The following is a 13,366-nucleotide window of genomic DNA, read 5'->3' as shown; positions in this document are numbered from 1 at the left end:
AGGTACCACCCCCAATCCTTCAAACACACAACTCGGTCGATAGCTCTCGAACGCGAACAAGTCGAAGACCACCTTCCTCTAACGTTTGGGCCAATCCTTCAAACCCAATCCACCCACCTCAGATTACCTACTAACATTGGCGCCGTTGCCGGAGACCTGGGAGATCAACTCATAATGGCAGACGACCAGAACGAGGACGGACATACTGCATCAGAGTTTGAGTAAGAGCATCAAGACGCGGTTAACAATGATAGAGCAATAATCTCTTTGCAAGGAGCGGACAGACAACATAGAAAAGGCCCCTCAGGCGCTCAAGATTCAAGAAGAATCTCCTCTAAAGTGCACGATCCAGAGAAGGAGGGGCAGCCTCACACTGCCGATCTTATGGGGCTGCTCCACGGCCACCAAGGACGGCTAGAACAACTGGAACGACATCGAGAAGCGGCGAGAAACCTAAGGAAAGAAGTCGAGTGACGAAAAGAGCTTGAAGAAAAGCTCGTAAGATTAGAATCCAATCTCCGAGGTAGGAGCTCTCGCATTGATCGAGAATATACCCCATTGGGGGGAGAAGATCCGTTCAGTGAAGACATCATGAGGGCAAAAGTTCCAAGGAACATCAAAAGCCCTGACATGGATCGATCTGTACGACGGGACTACCGACCCAAACCATAACCTGAGTAACTTCAAAAGTCGGATGTATTTAGCCAACGCCTCTGATGCTACCCGCTGCAAAGCCTTTCCAATGACTTTGACAAAGGTGGCGATGAAGTGGTTCGATAGCCTTCCCCCAAGGTTGGTCACCAGCTTCGACGACCTCTCGTGTAAATTCCTTATGCGGTTCTCAATCTAGAAGGACAAAGTCAAGTACGCGCCTAGTCTCCTAGGAGTAAAACAGGAGATCGGAGAACTGCTGAAAGACTACATGGAAAGGTTCAACAAGGCGTGCCTAGAAATTCAAGACCTGCCTACAGAAGCAGTGGTCATGGGCCTAGTAAATGGATTTCGAAACGGCCCCTTCTCTCAGTCTATCTCGAAAAAGCATTCGACTTCTTTGAGCGATGTACAAGAAAGAGCAGAAAAGTACATCAATATGAAATAAAACGCCAAACTACAAGAACCGAGCTGGCAATTTGGGCACCCTATCTCGTTGAAGGAAAAGGAGAGGGAGCCCAAGAAAAGAAAGAAGAAATTGGGTCGGAAAGGCTCAGAAGATATCATTCTTACACTCCTCTACGAGTTTTCCTAGTAGATATTTACAGGAAAATTTGCCACATTGAAAAGCTGCCTCCTCCTCGGCCTATCAAGAACAAAAAGAGGGAGGAGTCCTAGCGAATATTGTGAATATCATAAGTTATATGGGAACTTTACCAATTATTGTTACGACTTAAAGAATGTGATAGAAAAGCTGGCCAGGGAATGTCGGCTTGACAGATATCTCATGAAAAGGTCAGACAATCATGGAAAAAGAAAACGAGATGAGAAAGATCGGAGAGATCCTCCACCACGGACCCCGGAATGACATATACATATGATCTCGGGAGGGTTTGTTGGAGGAGGACTCACAAAATCATCTCGTAAAAGACATCTGAAGGAAGTTTACTTGGTCGGGAACGAACTACCCGACATCCCAACCATCTGTTTCACCAAATAAGACGAGCAAGGTATTGTCCTCGGACATGACGATCTGGTGGTAATTACCATGATTCTCGCCAATGCTCATCTACACAGAATCACGGTGGATCAGGGGATCTCAGCAGACATCCTATTCAAACCAACATTTGACAAGTTGGGATTGGACGAAAAGGAGTTAAGGGCATACCCTGACACTCTCTTCGGACTGGGGGACGCACCAATAAAACCACTAGGCTTTATACCCTTGCATATAACTTTTGGAAAGGGAATGAAATCCAAAACTCTAAGCATCGATTTCATTGTCGTCGATGTGGGCTCGGCCTATAACGCCTTGATAGGTAGAACGACCCTAAATCGGCTTAGAGCAGTGGTATCTACCCCCCATCTTTGCATGAAATTTCCAACACCAGAGGAAATTGCAACCATCAGGGGAGATCAGAAGGCAAGGAAGTGAACACTATTGAGCTCGGAGGCATCCGAGTTAAGAAGAGTTGCAACCACAACCCGGGGGGAAGACCAAAGAAGTTCAGATCGGGCAAGAGGAAGGAAAAAATACTAACATGGGAGCTAACTTGAAAGGAGATTTGAAGCAGAAGCTGATAAGGCTCCTACAAAAAAATTCCGACCTCTTCGCTTGGAAAGCTTCCGACATGCCCAGGATAGATCCCGAGCTCACTGTTCAACAGAGAAGACGGAAGCTCGGTCCTAAATGGGCTCAAGTGGTCGAAGAACAAATACAAGCCCTTTTAGAGGCCGGCTTTATCAGAGAAGTTAAGTACCCGCCTGGCTGGCAAACATGGTGCTAGTCAAGAAGCAGAACGGCAAGTAGAGGATGTGCGTTGACTACACCGACTTGAATAAGGCGTGTCCAAAAAACCCATATCTTCTTCCAAATATTGATACCCTAGTAGATTCTAGCTCGGAATACCAATACTTTTCGTTTGTGGATGCATACTCAAGATATAATCAAATTCTGATGTACAAGTCGGATCAGGAGAAGACATCTTTCATCACGCCTAGAGCAAATTATTGCTATGTGGTCATGCCCTTCGGGTTGAAAAATGCAGGAGCTACATATCAAAGGCTGATGGACAAGGTGTTTGCACCTCACCTTGGGAGTCTAATGGAAGTATATGTGGATGACATGTTAATAAAAACTAAGGATGAGGCCGATCTCCTGACCGACCTCTCACAAGTCTTTAACACCAAAAGGGCGTATGAGATAATATTGAATCCCGCAAAGTGCACCTTTACAGTAGAGGCCGGAAAATTTTTAGGGTTTATGCTAACACAAAGGGGATTGAAGCTAACCCCAATAAGTGTAGAGCAGTCCTGAAAATGAAGAGTCCGACCTGTTTAAGGGAGGTCCAGCAGGTAAACGACTGACTCGCAACTCTCTCCATATTTTTAGCAGGATCAGCGTTGAGATCCCTACCACTTTTTTCTCTACTAAGGAAAGGATGCTAGTTCGAATGGACTCCTGAATGCAAAGAAGCTTTCCAGGAGTTCAAAAGGTTCTTGAGCCAACCTCCCATTCTGACCTGTCCTAAAATCGGGGAGGAACTCGTCCTGTATTTGTCTGTAACCGAAAAGGCTGTAGCGTCAGCACTCAAACAGGAGGATGAGGTCAGACAACATCCTGTATACTTCACTAGTAAAGTCCTACAAGGCCCCGAGTTAAGGTATCAAAAACTCGAGAAGTTTGCGTATGCCTTAATAGTGGCATCTCGAAGGCTACGGCCTTAATTTTAAGCTCATACAATAAAAGTTCGAACGAACCAGCCCATGAAGCAAATCATTCTCAAAATAGATATTGCGGATAGAATGGTTCAATGGGCTATAGAACTATCTGAGTTCAACTTAAAATATGAAACTCGGATAGCAATTAAAACCCAATGCCTGACCGACTTCATGGTAGAATAGGCGGGAGAACAAGAGGAGACCTCCACAACTTGGGAGTTGTATGTGGACGGGTCTTCCAATAAAGTCGGAAGCGGTGCAGGCATAATACTGGTCAACCAAGAAGGAACCCAAATAGAAGTCTCCCTAAAATTTGAATTCCCAGCCTCCAACAATCAAGCAGAATATGAAGCCTTGATTGCCGGGTTGAAGCTAGCAGAAGAAGTCAGTGCAACCAAAGTAGTGGTCTTCAGTGACTCTCAAGTGGTGACTTCTCAAATCAATGGAGAGTATAGGCCAAAGATCCAAATATGAAAATGTACTTAGACAAAACTTTGGAGTACTTAAGGCGATTCTCGGAGACCGAGGTCAGACACATAACTCAGGATCTTAACAGCAGAGCAGACGCCCTCTCCAAGTTAGCAGGTACAAAGCCAGGAGGAAATAACAGAAGCTTGATCCAAGAAATTCTCCAAGAGCCCCCCGTCATGAAAATAGAGGCTAAGCAAGATGTCTTAGAGGTATCCGGCTTGGACCTCAGGTGGATGACCCCATTAATTGAATACATAAAATTCGACATCCTACCCAAGGAGGAAAAAGAAGCCAAGAAAATACGGAAAGAAGCACAAAGTTACATATTGGTGAAAAATATCCTCTATAAAAGAGGAATATCCACACCATTGCCGAAGTGCGTCCCAACCTCAAAGACAACAGAAGTTCTGGAAGAGGTACACAATGGCATTTGCGAAAACAATCTCGGAGCAAGGTCTCTAACCAGAAAAGTTATCCGAGCCAGGTTTTACTGGCTAACCTTGCAAAAGGATGCTACCGACTTCGTAAGAAAATGTCAGCCATGCCAACTTTCATGTCGCTCCCCCCGAAGAGCTCATCAGCATAACTTCTCCATGGCCTTTTGCGAAATGGGGATTGGACCTACTCGGACCCTTTCCCCAAGTGCCTGAACAAGTAAAATACCTCATAGTGTGAGTAGACTACTTCACAAAGTGGATTAAAGCAGAACCCTTGGCCACAATTACAGCTCAGAGAAGTCGGAAGTTCCTCTACAAAAATATCATTACCAGGTATGAAATTTCCCATTCCATCACCATGGATAATGGAACCCAGTTCACCGACTCTACATTTAGAAACTTGGTAGCCAGTACGAAGATCAAGCATCATTTCACCTCGGTTGAACACCCACAAGCGAATGGGCAAGTCGAGGCAGCCAATAAAGTCATTCTAGCTGGGTTGAAGAAAAGGCTTCAAGATGCAAGGGGGCTTGGGTCGAGGAGCTCCCTCAAGTGTTGTGAGCCTATCGAACCACACCTCAATTAGCTACTGGAGAAACACCCTTTCAACTTGCTTATAACATAGAAGTCATGATACCAGTTGAAAACAACGAGCAAAGTTCAATGGTGAGATTCTATGATGAGGTCGGCAATCTCATGGCACATAAAAAAGAGCTCGAACTACTCCCTGAAGTCTGAGAACAGGCCCAGATAAGGGAAGCAGCGCTCAAGCAAAGAATGACGAGTAGATACAACAAGAAAGTCATTCGTAGAATCTTCACCTCAGACGACTTGGTCTTGATTAGGAATGACATCGGCATAAACAAGTTAGGTAAAGGAAAGCTCGCTGCCAATTGGAAGGGGCCATATAGGAAAATTGAAATACTCGAAAAAGGGTATTACAAAGTATCCGACCTGGAGGGTACTGAGCTCCCCAGGTCGAGGCATGCTTGCAACATGAGGAGGTATTATAGCTAGAAGTGAACTCAACTCCCTGATGTACTCTTTTTTCCGACTTCATGGTTTTTTCCCAAAAAGGATTTTCCTGAAGGGGGTTTTAACAAGGCATCAAAGCGGGGACTAAGGGTTAAAAGTTTTAAATCCCTTAGTAGCTAACAACAACTTTTGTAAAAGTTATCTCCATCAATTAATAAGCATTTACTTTATCTTTTCATAAATTCCATTAGTATAATTATTCTACGAAACGCACCGATTTAAGCTCGAAAAAGCGTAAAAACCCATGACCGACCTGACTGGTCGGTGAGATAAAATGACAAGGTACAAGTCAGTGTAAAGAGGTTACAAAAGATGGTCATGATAACTTGGGAATAATATCACTAACGACTCACAAGTTGGAAAGCCCGAGAAAAACAAAAATGCATCGCAAAAATAACCTAAGTTATGAAAACAATTCAATAAGCAAAATTGAATATGTAAAGTCAAAATAATGGAACACAGAAAGAGATACAAAAATCCCTCGAAGATAGAAACGAAGAATTACCCAACAAAAAGTTTTCGAAAAGTTCTAACTTAGAGCATTTCATATGACAAAAAATGTTTTAATAAATCAGAAAGATCAAAACAACAAAGGGTTTTTCACAAAAAGCCTTATAAAAATCAGCCAACAAAAATTATTTTTAAGCATAAAAAACCCAACAAAGCATGCATAATAAAAATATTTTGTTAAAGGGTCTATCCAAAAAGGGACCCGCAAAACAAACAGTTGTTGTTAATGACCCTATTTAGGGCCAAATGTCAGGGATCACCACATCAAAACAAACATATAAAAAAATATATTGTTTAAAAAGGGCCCACAAGCCGGGCCCTAGTAGTTGAAAATCATTGGGAACCAAGGAAAGGATTAGAGTCATCGAGAGGAGTGGAACTCGGGTCTGCTGCAGGAATCAGAAGGGTTGAAGGGATCTTTTTGGCGGCAGAAGTCGGAACTTTAGAAGAGCTCGACAAGAATCCTTCCTGTTGCTCCACCTCAAGGGGAGGAGACTCAACAATTCGTTGCCCACGAGTCTTCATCTCTGAATCGGTTTCAGGACGAGGAGGAGAGACAATTGCACCATCAATGACGATTTTGTCAGGATGGAGGGGTGAAAGGTGCAAGTCAGGAGCGATAACCCCGACTTGTTCCTTGAACATCGTGAAGGCCTCCTCCGAACTCTCAACAATTGAATCCTCCAGATCCTGATAGGTTTCCCGATTCAACTCCAGCTGCTTCTGCAAATCAAGATTCTCAGAAAAATCCTAACATAATTCTAGTCCGCCTTCTCCTTCAACCCCTCAGCCATGGCACATTGGCCCATCAATTTTTTTCTCCCTCTCTTGGAGTCGGGCAAGTTCCTCCTGCAACCAGGCATTCTCCCCCTATAGCCTCTTCTCCTCTTCCTGATATAAGACAATCCTCCCCTCAAGATCCTCTAGGAATTTCCTAGAAGCACTTAAGGGAGCCTTATCCAAAATATCAAGAAGAGAAGAACAAACCCCGGCAACTCGAATCCCTCTTCGAATAAAAACATGAAGATGATTTCGAAGGGAAGCATCATCCATAGAAAATTGATTATGGGAAATGATGTGTTTTTTTGCAAATTTGTGACCATCAAACCCTGCCTCTCCAGCTATAGAGGAGCCGAATTCCGAGGTCTTGCGCTTCTTCTTCTCAGGTTCTAGAGAAGGATGAGCTGGGGGAACAGAGGCAGGAGAAGGAAGAGAAGAGGTAGTAGTAGGATTTACCATGATCGGCCTCGAAGAGGAGGTCCCCAAGCCAGATCCATGAGAGGGGAGAGACTTTGAAGCTCCGACCTTCTGGGCATCAGCTCGGGTCCAAGCCTTCCTCTTTGTTTCCTGGACTTTTTGATAAGTAGCACTCGATCCACTCTTCACCATCTCTTGAAGGAAGACCAAAAACAATTAGTATACAGGTCAGATAAAAACTAATCAGAAGATATCACAAGAGCAGCCACAAAGAAACAAAAGCTACCTAGCTTAGTTTGGACGAAACTCGGAGGGCTAATGAGAAATTTCTTAGTGTCCAGATTTGGAGCTCCCCCGAGGCCTCTCGAAAAAACCCAACAACAGCTTCTTCTACCTCATCCAAGTCATCTAGGCCATACTTATCTACGGGGGAGACCTCGGACCAATACAGAGGAAATTGGGGCTGGCTGTTCTCATTCAAGAAAAAAGGATGATGGCCTTCTATGGCCTGGACCTTGAAGAAAAAGTTTTTGAATTCGTGAAAGGACTCATCAAAGATGCAAAAAACTTTCCAACCTTGAATAGCCCGGAAAGACACCCACTGCTGTTTGTTTTCTTTATTGGAAGCACTGAAAGGTTTAGTCAAGTGGAAGAGATAGAAAAAGATTTTTTAAGAAGTCGGGAAACCAAGCTCTTGGCTGACAAGTTGGTAGATCCTCATGAAACCCCAAAAATTGGGATGAAACTGGGTAGGGACAACTCGGCAATAGGACAAAACGTCCATTTTAAAATCAGAGAAAGGAAAGGAAAACCCCAAACGGATGAAAAGGCAGTCGTACATGAAGAAAAAGTGAGAATAAGAATCAACAACCCTCCCACAGCAAACCCGGTCCTCAAGATCCGGGGCCACTAATTCATACTTGGGCTCATCAGCCTTAAGACTACAAAACCTATGATAGGTGCGAAGCTCGGTTATGAAGTCGATATCCACTAAAGATTTCTCAATAAGCACTAAGGTTGCGAGAACCGGACTGGTCAATAAATCAGTGAGGTTACTGGTTCAATGGTTCACTGGTTCGACCGGAGTTCAACCGGGGTTCAACCGGTTTAATAAAATATTAAATAAAATTATTAAAAAACCCGAAAATAATTTTAAATATATAAATTCAATAATTTCTAACTTAATAAAATTTAAAATTTCACATAATAAATTATCCATGACTTAATATTAGAGGTTCACAAACAACTTCAAACATCAACGTTTATAACTAAACAAAAAAAAAACGCACATAATGACAAACCCATAATGTTCTACATTCAAAAGAAACAATTACTAGCAAGTTTTCAACTAATCAAAGGTGCAACTCATCAAAAATCATAATTATCATTAAGTGTTTCAATATCTCCATCATAAACAGGTAATCCAAAGCCACCATTATCAGAAGTACCATCAAAAGAAGTTGTATTTGAAGAATCAGCTACATTAGGCAAAGATATTTGAAATGGTTGTTCTGACCAAAGATATTTGAAAGGCCTGTAACATTGATACTGGTTCTCGCTCCCTGTTGACATGATGATTGTTCACAACAAGTTCAAGAAAATTATCAACCATATCTCTAACGTTATCTTGCATGCAATTTTTTTAAAAAAAATAGTAAGTGTTAAAATACCATCATATTCAGTCTTATAATAGACCTTACATTGACATGTACAAACACTCCAAAAAAAAAAAACAAAAGAAGCTACCAAACTCATTGGTAGTCCAGAAATGAAGGCCATTCTTTACTAAATGCAGGAAGCAGGATTAAATTAGAAGAACTGTGTGCAACATTAATTTAGATGGCCAAAACTACACTGAATTAAACAACAAAAAATTGGAAGATTTGCAAAAGTGCCCAAAATTCCAACTTCTGTAAGTTGTGCTGTGAATTCATTATAACAAATCGTTAATTTCATTGATATCTACTCTTCTCTTTAATAAAATTCCTTTTCTATCCAAAACGGAAATGTTGCAATCTTATTACGGTAAATGGACCAGCAGAGAGCAAAATATTGTCATACTTCACTATAAATTCATGAAGCCACCGAACAAACAAATAACCTCAGAAAATGAAAAATCAAAATCAAAATTGAACAAATAAAGCAGCAAACAAATTCATGAACAAATAACCTCAGAATCATGAAGCCAGCAAACAAACAAATAATGAAGCCAGTAAACAAAATCATGAACAGAACATGAAAATTAGAAGGCAGCAACAAAATCAAGCACAGAACATGAAAATCAGAAGGCAGCAAATAAAAAAACAAAATCAAGCACAGAAAATAAAATCAGAAGGCAGCAACTAAATCAAAATCACAGACAAAGAAATCATAAAATCAAGCACATAAAATCAGAAGGAGGCGAGCTCATAAATCAAAATCAAAAGGCAGCAAATAGATCAAGAACAGAGTATTACCAAGGAAGATGCGAGTAACGGCGAGGACGCGGTGTCGGCGACGACCAAGGAGGAGGCGAGCTAGGCAACGACGGTGGTGGTTGCGGTGGTCACTACTGTGGCTGCTCAATTGGTGGTGGTGGGCTGGTGGGTATGCGACTGCGAAGAGGGCTAATGGCTATGTGTGACTGGGTGGTGAATTGTGCTTGGGTGATTTCTGGAGCTTGGTGATTTCTGGAAACTGATTAGGGGATTTAGGGCTCGGCCATATGCAGGACGGGGTGGTGGTTGCGGCCCTCAACGTCGTCGCTGCTGTGGGTGGCTCGGTGGTGAACTGTTGTGGGTGAAGAATGGTTTCCTGAAACTGGAAAGGGGAAATTGCCACTAGAAACTGATTGTGATTATTAGGGATTTAGGGTTACGCGTTTTGCTTTTGCCGTTTTCTTTTTTTTTTAAATAGGCCAAAACAACGTCGTTTAGCCTTTCTAATTTCAAACAAAAAAACCGTAAAAAAACTGGACGATTATTCCGGTTCACTGGTTAACCGTCGGTTCGATCGGTTCTTCTACCGATTTTTTGCCAGATGGTTTTTAACGTTACCCGGACCAGCTAAGTGACCGGTTCCCAATTTTTCTAGTTGAACCGGTCGGTCCAATTCGGTTTTCAAAACCATGTGCACAGAATCATCTACCCATCTCAAGAGGATCTCAGGGATACGGGAAGACATTTTTTCAGCAATAAGGGAGTGTATATAAAAGCAAAAAAACCTACAAATAAAAATAAAATCATCAAAAAACAGTGCTCCCAAAGATAATACAGTTTCTTCCGAAAGCAAATAAGAAAAATAATCACCAGTTGGCAACAGAAACGATTTCTAATGAACATGCAAAAATCCTAAAGCCTCGCGTTGCAAACAAAGGAGCGGTAAAAGTATGAAATTTTCCCAAAACACACAAGCACACCAAGCAGAAATAAAGAAAGTACTAAACAAATGATAGAGGAAGATGAAGAAGAACCAACCTTCTTTGTAGGACCAAAAGAGAAGTAGTCTCGGCGAAAGAAAACGGTGAAGCACCCGGGAACGAAAGGCCAAAGGGAGTTTTTGAACAAAGAAGTAAGAAAGCAGAGAGAAAACTTCAAAGAGAAGACAAAAGAAAGCAAAGAAAGAAGAGGAAAAAGTATTTATAACAGACCAAGGGCATAACAGTAAAACGACGCGGTCATTAAAGAAACGCATCGTTACCAATGTAACTGCCCCCACATGTAAATACAGAATCTTAAACGGACGCGACATTTGATTAGACGCAACGGTTGAGGAATTCAAAATCACGTCGGTTTCAAACTAAAATCACGTCGTTTTCCGACTTAGATAAACCCGAGTTCAATCAAATACTCGAATCCAACTCATGGCTAAGAGATCAGACTCGATTAGGGGGCACTGTTCATGTCCTGGTCCAATATTATGGCACACGCTCAAGTAAGCCAAAAAGGCCCAATCCAAAGGTTGGCTTTTACCACGTACTCGACCTCCTCGAAGAGGTCAGATTTGACATAATCCCCTCCCCAAAGAGGTCGGGTTCAGCATGAGCTGGCAGATAACACTTCTTCAAATAAGTAACTGCCTCCTAAAATCTCTCATCCATTTCTATAAGAGATATCTCAACAATCCTAAGATAATGGGACAGTTTCCCACCTTCAGAAGTGAAACTACTCTAACGGTGGTTATTGGATCATCACCTATAAATACACTGACACACTCAGGTAAAACCAAGTTCTAATACACTGTAAACCTGCTTAACCCCTTACTAACTTTGGCATCGAAGTGTCTTTGTAGGTACCACCCCCATTCCTTCAAACACACAACTCGGTCGGCGCCCCCGAACGCGAACAAGTCGGAGACCACCTTCCTCTATCGTTTGGGCCAATCCTTCAAGCTCAATTCACCTACCTCAAGTTACCTACGTAACAGTTTCAATTATTTTTTGTTTATTTTGTTGATTCTTTAATATTTGAGATGTAGATTTGTTGATTCTTTAGTATTGGTTTCTGTTATTATTTTTTTATTACATTGTTGATTCTTCTATTGTTTCTGATTCTTTGATATTTATTGATTTATTAATTATATTGTTGATTCTTCTACTTTTGTGTTTTTTGTTTATTACATTGTTTCTGCTTCTAATTTCACTGTTGTTGTTGCTAATGTTGTGATGAAGAAGAAAAAAAAGAAGCGAAACTGATTATTTTCGTAAAAAAGGTTTGTTGGGAAATGGTATTTTGGTTCGAAAGATAATTTTTTAAATTAAACTGAATCTTAAGCACAATTTTATATGCAAAAATAAGATTGAAGACGAAAAATTTTTTTGCCTATATTATAGAGACTAAAATCATACTTAACCATTTTTTAATTAAATAATCCGTTATTAAAATAATTAAATTTATTCTAATAAAAAAGTCAATTATTGAATAAATTAATATTTGAATTTGTTTATAATAATATAATAAATAAAGTTTATTAAATATAAAAATATATATATTTCTGTGCACAGTAATCTATGATGCATGGATACTGACATGGACACGGGACACAACACGACATGGAACACGCGAATTTTAAAATTTTATAAGTCATGAGACATGCATACATATAAAATATAAAGTAATTTTTTAAATAAATCGTAACGATATTTTGATATTTTATTGATATTAAAATATAAATGAACTTTTTTAATTATCTTGAATGTCTTATTTTAATTATATCAAGTATTTAAAATATTTTTTATTTTAATAAATAATAATATATACTATATCTAAATTTATTTCAAAAATATATGTTAAGAATAAGACTGAATACGCTGACACGTGATGATATTTAGGCGTGTCCAAGTGTGTCCTGAAATAAATTTTTTATTTTTTAATAAGACACAGTTGAACACAATAAATACGCGTGTCGAACGAGTGTCAATAAATATTGTATCCAAAATGTATTTAATATACAAACACAATAACTCAAGCAAAGTATCCGTCAGTAATTAATTAATAACTAATTTCTAAAATATCACTCATCGCACATGATCATTTGTATTCTTTCAGTCTCGTCCATTAACTTCATTTGTATCTATTTATTTATCGCATTCTTTCTGTTTTATCTTTTATTTATTTATTTATTTATTTTTATTATTTTTTTTTTTTTTGTGTCTATCCATTACATTTTTTCAGTCTCATCCATTAGTTAATAATTTGAATATATTTATTATATTTTTTCAATCTCATCCATTAATTAATAATTACCTAAGTTAATTAACCAATTAATTTTAATTTTAATTTGAGTTCATCCATCATGACATTCTTTAATTTTTATGCCATCAATTAATCAAAATTAAAGTCAACTTAGTTTGGGTAAAAGAAAAGTAACTAACTAACTATGGAGAAGAGTATTGTAAAAATTGGGTCAGCAAGGGAATGGGAAATTTTGTCTGTTATGTATATTGTACTGGAGCCCAGTTTCCTTGGGGCCACACCAATATTGATTCATACTTCATTTTGAAGGGCCTGCATGCATTGTTGGAAATGCTAATGGGTTTGATTAAAGTAATTCTTGCTCGTTTAATTACAATCAACTTCTGACCCAAAAAAAAAAACGAAACTCACCCAATTGGATTTGTTCATGGAGACTTCATTGTAAGAGTATAGAAAAAGATCCAAAAAGCAAATAAAAAGAGCCTAGCCCAAACACAAACGGTACAAAGAAGTAGAAAAAGAACTAATTCATTTATTTATTTATTTTGGGCTTGTACCTCACTAGTCTTTAGTTTTTTTTGGTTCAGAATTCAGGCCAACAGAATGGCGCAGACCACAGAAAAAATCAGAGCCCATCCCCAACCATATGACCCGACCCAGATATATATATAT

This window comes from Arachis hypogaea, chromosome 8 (assembly GCF_003086295.3).
Source record: "Arachis hypogaea cultivar Tifrunner chromosome 8, arahy.Tifrunner.gnm2.J5K5, whole genome shotgun sequence".
In the NCBI taxonomy this organism is placed as follows: Eukaryota; Viridiplantae; Streptophyta; class Magnoliopsida; order Fabales; family Fabaceae; genus Arachis; species Arachis hypogaea.
Note: the sequence above shows the minus strand (reverse complement) of the source record.